The following is an 11188-nucleotide window of genomic DNA, read 5'->3' on the forward strand; positions in this document are numbered from 1 at the left end:
TAACAGCAGACAGGAAATCAGGAGACGAATTGCATTGGGAAAGTCGGCTGTGAGGGACCTCTCAAGAGTACTGAAGAGCAACGATGTCAGGCTGGAGACTAAGGTGCGCCTGATCCGGGCTATAGTCTTCATAATTATGTGCTAGGCATCAGAGATTTGGACAGTGAATAGGGCTGATAGAGGGAGGATTGATGCCTTTGAGCAGTGGTGCGGGAGAAGAGTGTTGAATATACCATGGACTGCTAGGAGAACGAACGGGTTTGTCCTGGAGAGGGTGAAGCCAGAGTGTTCCCTGGAGTCAAGGATTGTGAAGCTTCCTTCGTCTGACATATTTTGGGCATGTTGCAAGGAGGGACTGGTCCTTGGAAAGGGACATCATGTTTGGCGGAGTGGAGGGAAGGCGAAGGAGAGGAAGACCTTTGGTGAGATGGATCGATTCTGTGACTGGAACGGTGGGAATAAGTGCATTTGAGATGGCTAGGTTGGCACAGGATAGAACAGCATTTAGAACTCTTGTACATAGGGTCGCTATGAGTCGCAAGCGACTCGATGGCACATAACAACAACAACCACATTTTTTTACTTCTTGACTGCTGATATCATGCATACACACAAGAAAATAATTCTTGGTTTGCACATCATCTTTTTCAAAGCCAAAATTATGGACAAGCTTCTTCTTGATTCTATATGGAAAGATCCTGAAGTTTTCTGGTAGGCTTTACACATGAGGGGTGGATGAGGTTACATTATTTTATTTAATAAAAGTAAACATACTTATAAATGTTTTTAAAGGTTTCTTATGATATGTGGCCCTTATGATCTTGTGTTCCTTTACTCTCAGTGCCCTGCCGTGAGTGAAGAGGAAATCTTCTCTAACCCTTGGGTTAGTGGTTAATTCCCCAGGAAACAGTCAGAAAGGGAACACTGAAGGAACTCCAGAGCAATACCACGGCCTGGGGAGGCATATGTAAATATTTACTGACTTATGCCTGAGGCAAGAACTCTGCAAAAGATTGGGAAAGAATGTAAAGAGAGAAACCAAGGCAAAAGGACTGAATACAGTCCAATCTTCTGAGCAGCTTCTCCTCAGAGAAAAAGTTATTAATTAAGAATGAAGGTCAGTAACATTTCTGCTGAGTGAACTTAAGATCTTTGAAAAGCCTCTTAACCCAGTAGGACTCTCAATAGACCTCTGGAGAGTGCAGAAAGATTTAGAGGTTTTCACTTGAATGTAGAACATCTTGGCCTGAGATCATCATTAAATACCAGGCATTTAGGGTTTTATACTGTTTGTGCTGTTCTGTTTTTCTAAAATTACAAAATCAACAAGCATTATTCACAGCTCCTGACTTTAACATTTCCTGAACAAGATTAAGGTTCAAAGTCACTTTGAGCCACTCTTTTCAGAAACTAAGGAACTGACTGTTGCACACCAGACCCCTATTTGCTGAGTTTGTTGACAAGACTTGTTCTATTCTAATTTTATATTTTTTTATATTTGCTGAATACAACCAAATCCTTTCTGGGGATAGCTAACAAGTTTATTCTGAGACTTTGAAGTAAATACCAATATTATTGTGGCTGCAACTTCATAATCATCTTCTCGCACCCTTAGTGGTTTGAGTTGGAAGTGGAGGTGGCTACGTTTCCACTACAGGGATCAAGGGCTTCACTATAGCCTCTAGAGGCAAAATCAAGAAGCTCCTGCTCACTTCATGCTTGTCCAACTTTCTCAAGCTGCTGGTCCTACTTCCTTCCTGCAAAGGATGCTCTGCCAGGACTTCCAACATTTATTTATTCACATTTGATTCTCTACAACTTATCTTGTCCAATGAGACTGCACAAAGAGAAAAATCAATACCCTCAAGAGACACAAAATTATTTTTTAAAATTTTAGAAGAAGCAGGCACAGGCTGATGAGATCCCCACCAGGCTATGCACAAGAACTGAGAAGAAAGCTTGACAGAAGTGGGCCCTGGTCTCCTCAATCTCACATAATATAGAGAGAGTGCAGCTGCCTGCCAAGGGAAGGTGGTCTCTTGCTGCTATGTTTACAAGCACACCCAATGGCATTTGGAAACCTTAGAAAAGCAGGCACAATCTGGAGAGATCTCCAACAGGTTATGCACAAGAACTGAGAGGGCAACTGGATAGAAGTAGGACCCTGACCCCTTGACCCCAAATGGGATAGAGTGCAGCAGCTTGCCAGGGGAAAGTGGTGAATGGCTGTTGTGCTCATCAGCACTATCACTTACAACTTTTAGAAGATGTGGGTGCAGACTAGAAAGATCCCCACCAGGCCATGTGCAAGAACTGAGAGAGTAGCAGGATGGCGGAATAGGCCCTGCACCCCCCACCCCAGATCCCATATAGAAGAGAGAGCAACTACACACCTGAGGAAGGCTGCTCTGTGCACCAGCACCACCAAGGACAAGTGTAAACTTTAGAAGAAGTGGGAAAAATTCAGGTAGGATTCCTGAAAAGCAGAGCTCCTCATAAATGATCCTGGCATAGTGTGTTTGTCTCCCTCAAAAAGCACACACATTAAGTCTGCAAATAATAAATAACACCAAAAATATAAAGAACTGTCAATAACTGGTACAGACACCATAGAAACAGTCTAACAAAAACCAAGAAAAACTTCTAATAATGTCAGAAAAGCAGGAGGCAATTCCAAACATTGTAAAAAAACAAAAAGTCTTCTCCTAAAAAGGCAGAGCATATTGCAAACCCAATGAATAACCTAGAGACAGAGAAGCAGTAGAACTATATTAATGTGAAGTCACATGAACAGGTACTGATGAACATGGAGAATAATGTAAGAAACAATGGTAGTCATAAAGAAAGCAATACTTCAGAGATAGGGAACTGGAAGGAATATACTGATGCTGAGGAACAAGAACAAGTACTGGAAAAATTGCAAAAAAAATGGAAAAAGGATTGAAACTATAGATAGAGAGGTACAAGAACTTAAAAAAAAAAATCACAAGGCAGAGAGGGTACAGCCAACATAGTACTTGAAAAACTGAAATGCATGGAAATGCAATCCAGAATATTAAGACCAAAATGGCAGAAGTGTCCAGTATGCTGGAAGGACATAAAAAGCAAAACAGAAGCAATAGAACAGTAAGTCAATGAGCTAGAAGACAAGAACTTCAATGGGAACATACTGGAAAAGAAAGCATAGAGCAAATATAAATAAAATGTAAAAGATACTGTACCAGTACTATGCTGTCTTAACCACCATGGCAGTGTAGTAGGATTTGAAATCAGGGAGTGAGATGCCTCCCACCTTGTTTCTATTTTTAAGGAGTGCTTTGCTTATTCAGGGCTTCTCTACATTCCAAATGAAGCTGGAGATTGCCTTTTCCATCTCGTTGAAGAAAGGGATTGGTATTTGTATTTGGATTGCATTGAATGTGTAAATTACCTTTGGTACTATTGCAATTTTCACAATATTGAGTATTCCTATCCATGAGCAAGGGATATTCTTCCACTTCTCCAGGTCTCTCTCTCTCTTTTTTTTTTTTTACCATAATTGACCTTTTATTTAAAAAATTACAGGAAGTGATTTCCAGCATATCTCATTTCATAAAAAGTACTGCCTGTATCAAACATTTTATATCACTGCTAATTCCACTGAAGAGCTGCCTTTTTAAAAAAGTACAATTCCAATTAATGGGATACATGCCCTTAAAATAGAAAGTTTCCATTATTTTATTCAAATTCCAAAATTAAGATTATTTATTGCTTTATGGTTGGTCAAGGTGCTACTAGAACATTTTGGGTAAACACTATTTGTTAAAAACTATGAGATCATTCTGTTTAAAACTTTTAGGATAATTCACAGAAAATAGATATATTCAAATTACACACTTAAGGGCTAGGCTAACTATAGAGTTTTATATGTGAAGCAGCTCTTTGAAGAAATAAGACACATGGTAGGTCTATCTTGATAGAATATGCATAATTGAAATGAATAAAACCTGGAAGACCAATATTGTTACACAAAGTTGTTAGAATCATTGGGGGGAAAAAGTCAAGCATTTAGCAAGAGTCCATTTGTGCTTAAAATATTCATATGCATGAGAAGCTTGAAAAAAATCGCTGTACATGATGATCAAAAGAAAGTTATACTTTTTTTAAAAAATTGCACTGTTATTTAAAACACTTTCCTCATGTCAACCCCTCCTTTGCAGCTGGCACAGTTTTTCAGGTCTAATTGGCAACCTGGGGAGGCCCTTCTGGTATGAGAGAAGTGAAGAAGGTGGTGATGAAAGACCATGCCAAAGTCATCAGTCCAGGCCTTTGAACTGCACTGGCATCTTCACCTGCATCTTCCCCACTCTCATCTTCAAACCCATAAGATGCTCCATTTCTTCTAGCTATAGATTGTTTGCATTTTGCCCATCATTGTTCATTTCAGCATTATTATTGGGAGCCTGTTGCTGACCTCCTTTTTGCCTAAAAGGAAACCATCCAGCTTGGTGGAGATAAACCAGTAACATGGCTCCTATTACCATTATAAACCTACTGAAAGAAGAAAGTATACAATGCTAAGGAGAATTGCAGCTCGAGAGAACGTGCACATCCAGTCCAGCCAGTCTCGATTGAAGTCTTCTTCGTTTAGTACTGAGCCTACATGGGCATTCATTTGTACATTATCATTCATGGGCTGGTTTTCTGGAGCCATTAGGTTTGGAGCTGGTTGGGGTTCTTCTCCAGGAACATGTGCCATATGTAGAGGCTGTGGAACACCAGGCTGGACTGGGTTGGCATTTGATGTGGCCTGAGCTGAAACTGCAGCTTGATATTGCATGTAATACTGATGAGCATACATCTGTTGCCACCAGAGCATCTACAGGGAGCTGAAGGTAGGATAAACTGGGAACCCAGCCGGAACTGCTTGCCTGGGAAACTGGTTGTCTTATATTTCCTTGCATGACATATGGGAACTGAAGACTTTGTGCAGGGTCAGTTTGTGTTGGTGGAATAGTGTGCTGCCTTAATCCTTCAGAGGAAGAACTAGCAACTATAGACAAGGTTTCTTGACTGGATGATGGAGTTGTTGATCCTGAATGATCAGAATTTGGTTTGCTAGGGTACACATTAGACAGATGTATTTTTCGTTTTCCCACTGTCCAGTTCAAGCAGCAGTCTGGTCACTGTATTTCTGATCTGGTGCTTTAATGAAGAGGGTCACAGGAATCTCCATACCACTTTGATCCATGGTAACTCCAAAGTTGGACAGAGCCAAGAGAAAACAGCAGTTAAACCCATGAGAGCCAAGGCCACTACAGCCTTGCAACTGGGATGGGGGACAGCAGTGAGTTCTTAAAATCTCGTGTCCAAGTCAGTCACAAGAGCATCGGAAGATACGAAGGCCATGGCCGATCCCAAGGCTGAGCAGAGGCGACGGCCGCAGGGGTCTACGGTCCCGTACAAATCTCCCCGCCAGGCTTGGGACTGACTGGAGCCACAGGGCCCGCTGCCACCGCCATCGGCGCTGGAAGAGCTGGACTTACTGCTAGGCGTCCTCTGCGACGGCGGATCCCTCCCTACCGCTGGGCAGGGGAGCCGGCGGCCAAACCACGGCCGCAGGTCTCGCGAGGCTGCACGGGTTAGAGTGGGGAGAAGTTGTCCCCAGAGTGTGACCCCACTCTCCACCGGACCCTGCGGGCTAGGCTGGAACGGCTGCGGAGGCTGCTGCCTCTTTTTGTTTCTTGTAGTAATGTTTTGTAATTTTCTTTGAAAAGATCCTTTGTGCTTGTGGTTAGATTTACTCCCAAGTACTTAATTTGTGATTGGCTATTGTGAAGGATATTGTTTTTCTTAGCTCTGGCTCTGTATTCTCTTTGTCATTGTAAAGAAATCCAACTGATTTTTGTATGTTGATCTTATATCGTGCTACTTTGCTGAATTGATCAATGGGATAGAATTGAGAACCCGGAAATCAGCCCACCTACCTATGGTCAACTGATTTTTGACAAGGAGATAAAATCAGTTAAGTGGGGAAACGACAGCCTTTTTAACAAATGGTGTTGGCAAAATTGGAAAACTATATGCAGAAGACTCAAGCAAGATCCACACCTCACTCCATATACAAAAATCAACTCTAGGTGGATCATGGACCTAGGACTAAAACCAAGGACTATACATTTCATTAAAGAAAAGCTTGGAAGAACTCTAGAAGTCCTAATCCACAACATAAACAGTCTTCCAAGTATCCTGAAAAATCTATAACCAGGAGAAGATAAAATAGATGGATGGGACCTTCTAAGAATCAAATCCCTTTGCACATCCAAAAACTTCTCCAACAGGGTAAAAAGGGAAGCCACAGACTAGGAAAAAGTATTTGGTAATGACATGCCAGATATATCTAGAATTTATAAAATATTTGAGAGCCACAGTAAGATAAACAATCCAATTGAAAAATGGGCACAGGATATGAACAGACACTTCACCATAGAAGACGTTCAGATGGCCAACAAGCACATGAAGAAATGTTCAAAATCCCTAGCTCGAAGAGAGATGCAAATCAAAACAGCTATGAGATACCATCACAAGCAACAAATGCTGGTGAGGTTGTGGATAAACTGGAACCCTTATTCCCTTTTGGTGGAAGTGTAAAATGGTGCAACCACTATGGAAGGCAGTGTGGCACTTTCTCAAAAAGTTGCAAATAGAAATACCATTTGACCCAGCTATTTCACTATGGGAATATACCCCAAAGAGACCATAACTGACACCCCAGCAGATATATGCACACCCACGTTTATCACAGCTTTGTTCACAATAGCAAAGAGTTGGAAACAACCTAAGTGCCCATCAACAAACGAATGGATAGAGAAGCTGTGGTATATTTACACAATGGAATAATACTATGTTGCATTGGAAAACAAGGAACTCATACAATATTATTCAAAATGAGTGACCCTGGAGGGCATTATGCTGAGTGAAATATCTCAGTCACAAAGGGACAAATACTGAATAGTGCCACTGTTGTAAAATGGGACTGACATTGGGGTTGGGTGGAGACTGAGAAAGATGGGTTCAATAATGTATACTGCATTGAAACAGATGAGGGAAAAACTGTTTAAAAGGGATATGTGATTAGGTATTACTGACATGACAGGAGTCCAGAATGAAGGCTGCATAGTGGAGTGGACCTGGGGTGGGGGGTTGTAAAACAATGAAAGAATTTTCCTTTTATTTTTCAAAGATAAGAGTGTACTGGGAGGGGAGGGGTGGCAGGCAGAAACGTGTACAATGAATGAATTGAAATCCAAAATCTCTGTAAATTTTCATTAAAATTAATAAAGTAAATGATTTTTTAAAAAGAGAGAGAGAAGATTTGCCCAAGCTGAAAAATGGTTACAAACAGTCCTGTCAGATAAATATCATATTGCATTTAAAAAACAATGTAAAATATATTAGAATAACATGGGATAACATAAAAAAACCCAATCCACTACATGTGGAATTGGAATCTCAGAACACAAGGAGGGTTGGAAATGTACTGAGCAAATTGTGGAAGAGCTACTAGAGGAAAGCTTCCCAGGCATTATATAAAGAATGAGGAAATTCACATTCAAGAGCTCAATGAACCTCAACAGTCTACATTCCAAAACAAAAACATCAAGACATATAGTCAAATTCTCCAAAATAAAAGATAAATAGACTAAGTTGAAAGCAGGAGTGACATCCACTTCCTAAACAACATGCCTCCGGAAACTCTATGAACTTTGATAAATGTTAATATTTACAGAAAGGCTTCAGGCCTTTTGTTCATTGGGTCACTATGAGCCATGCTCTAGTTGACAGCAATCAATGACAACAACAACAGACTACTAAAAGCAGCATGAGAAAAACAAAGAGTCATCTACAAAGAAGAACCAATTAGATTAAGCTCTGATTTCTCAGCAAAACTATGTGAGTGAGAAGATAGTGAGATGGCATATATAGAAAGCTGAAAGAAAACAATTGCCAGCTGAAGATTCTGGACCCAGAAAAACTGTCAAGCAATTATGAAAGAGAAATAACATTCTTTTCAGAAGAGCAGAAATGTAAGGAATTGTGAAAACAAACAAGAGACAGATCTAGGAAACTAGGAAAAGGACAAATCAAAAACCTGGGAGAAAGCAAATGGCACCCATAAAAAAGGAGGAGTGGCAATACTAATCTCTGATAAAATGTACTTCAGGATGAAAACCACCATTAAAGATCTGGAAGATCATAATGTGTGGTTATGATTATATGAAACACAATGTGAGTGAAGAGTTTGTGAAACACAATGTACACATACTTTGCAAGCAAACCAATGTAAAATAAAAATTTTTAAAAAGATACAGAAGATCAAGAATATATAACCTTGGAAAACATTGATGCAACAAATGATAAACCTGGAAAATACATAAAACAATGGTTAAAAGACTTGAAAGAAATAGCACCACAATAGTGGTAGGGGAATTTTAACACACCAAAGGAGTGGTCAACTTGAAACAAATTCAACAAAGAAGCAGAAGATCTAAACTATACAATTAATCAACCCAACGTCATGTATGTATTCAGGGTACTACACCCAATTAAAACTCAATTTACTTTATTCTCAAGTGCACAGATTCTCCAGAATTAACTACATAGTAATATATAAGCAATCCTCACCAAATTAAAAATCATTGATATAATGCAAGGCAACTTTTCAGGCCACAATGCCATAAAACTAGAAATTAATGACAAGAGAGTAAAGCTTACTAAACCAAGCACATGGAAGCTAAATAACATCCTGCAAGTTGTTCCAGACTGTTCTTCAGTGAGTTGAGTAAAGATTGCTTGGTGGCAAACCATCTCTATGACCATTTTTTACTTTTCCCTTAAAGGCCAGTGCTGCTTTGGAGATCAGTGCTGGACTGAACACTACCATGCCAGGAGTGCAGGCAGGGCATGGAAGCATCCTCAGCAGTAGGCCTCAAGTAGTATCAGACATGAATGGAAAAAAGCAACCCAGAGATCTTCAGTGTGATCCAGCCATCCAGTTTCTCCAAGTCTTAACCATAAGGGGGCAGCAGAGATAAAGTCAACCCATCAGTCCGTACTATTGGCTCTCAAACTTCAGCTAGCAGCCCTGGAGAATTGGGGTTGTCTTAGAACTTACTTTATTTAACTCTAATGAACAAAAAGATGAAAAGAAACTTCTATAAGGAACTGTAAAAAGATATGGAGGTTTGGGAATCATCAGGACAGTGGATATTTTCTGTTTATACTCCAATGAAAAACAAGCCTAATATTTCAGGAATGTATATCACTATGAATTTCTCCACCAAGACATAAAAAAACACACCCTGTTTTCTCAATGAAATAAAGGAAAACTTTTAAAAAGAATTCAGGAAAACAATACAAGAACAAAATGAAAAATTCAGTAAAACTATATAAACCTTATGTAAAAAAAAAAAACAACACAGAAATTCCAAAGCTTTATGACAAAATAGCAGAAGTAAACAGCACCATGGAAGAACATGCATGTAGACTCGAAGCAATGAATAAAGAGTCAGTGAAATAGAAGACAAAAGCTTTGAAGAATATAGGAAAAAAAACAAAGAAATTGAACAGGATATAGCAGTTTTGCAGGACACCATCAAGAGAAACAATGTACACTTATTTAATAGGAATAAAATCTTTTGAAGAAATAATGGCAGAAAACTTTTCCACACATCATGAAAAACTTGTTATCATGAAAGAGTTTCATTGAAGAAGCTCAATGAACTCCCATCTTGGTTCAATACTAAGAGAAAAAGACCAAGACATAGTAGAGCTTTCTAAAACCAAAGAATGATATTTGAGAGCAGCTTAGAAAAGCAAAATATCAAATACAAAGTTATCTCAGTAAGATTAAATGTTGATTTCTCCTCTAAAACTATGGAGACAAGATGGCAATGAGGTGACATATATAGAGTCTTGAAAGAATGGAACTATTCAGCCAGAATAATATCCCCAGCAAAATAGTCATTAAAAATTGAGGGTGAAATTAAGGTATTCCCAGATAAATAGAAATTAAGGGAATTTCTAACCACCAGACTTCATCTACCATAAATATTAAGAAGAGTCCTCTAGAAAGGAAACGCACAGGAGTCAGCAACCAAGGATAGCAACATTGAATAGCCACTTGACAACATATAATAACAAAATGAATATTGATTATAGAAAATTTAGGATACAAGGTTGAGACAGGCAATAAAATGAAATGTAATTAGCTTAATACAGAATTTTTACACATTAACGAAGTTAAAGGCAGTTTTATGAAATAATATTACTTTTAAAGTAGGATGTCAAGTGTATAAAACATAGGGTACTCTTAAAGTGAATAGATAAGCCAATCAAATTAAGAATAACAATTCATAATAAAAAAACAGTAATTATTAAAAGAGGAAATCTATATTTTTTAAACTACACACTGGAAGTAAATGGGCACCAAAAAGCAATCAGCCTCACATATCCAAAATATAACAAAATGGCAAAATTATTTTGTTAATTGGATAATGGAAGAAACTAATGGCACCCCAAAAGGCACATAGAAGTAAAGGGGGGGCAAATCAATGGATATGGAGATGGGAAATAATAACAAAAAAAATGGTAATCTAAAGAATAGAATATTTTTAGCAATATCAGGATCTTACAAATAGACTTGAAGTAAAAATTCATCAAAACAAAGAACATTATATGACAAAGACTTAATCTACCCAGAAGACATGTTGTTGTTGTTGTTATGTGCCGTCGAGTTGTTTGCGACTCATAGTGTCCCTATGGACAACAGCCCTAAACCCTGCTCTATCCTGCGCCAGTCGCATTGCCTCTGACACACCCATCCCAATTACCCCAGTCACTGACTCAATCCACCTCACAGAGGGCCTTCCCCTCCTGCACTGTCCCTCCACCCTACCAAGCCTGATGTCCCTCTCCAAGGACCTGTCCCTCCTTACAACATGTACAAAGTATGTCAGACAAAGCCCCATAATCCTTGCCTCCAAGGAGTAGCCCGGTTTAACCCTCTCCAGAATGAATCTGTTTGTTTTCTTGGCAGTCCAGGGTACATCCAATACTCTTCTCCAGCACCACAACTCAAAGGCATCAATTCTCCTTCTATCCTCCCTAGTCATTTTCCAACTCTCTGATGCATAACAAGTTATTGCAA

The 11188-nt window shown here is 39.2% G+C and overlaps 1 pseudogene; it reads right to left on the minus strand.

The window, feature by feature from the left end:
* Window positions 1-4218: 4218 nt before the first annotated feature.
* LOC102855001 lies at window positions 4219-5084 on the minus strand (annotated as a pseudogene).
* Between the last annotated feature and the right edge of the window lie 6104 nt (window positions 5085-11188).

This window comes from Elephantulus edwardii, unplaced genomic scaffold (assembly GCF_000299155.1).
Source record: "Elephantulus edwardii isolate Elephantulus edwardi_28Jun2011 unplaced genomic scaffold, EleEdw1.0 scaffold00172, whole genome shotgun sequence".
In the NCBI taxonomy this organism is placed as follows: Eukaryota; Metazoa; Chordata; class Mammalia; order Macroscelidea; family Macroscelididae; genus Elephantulus; species Elephantulus edwardii.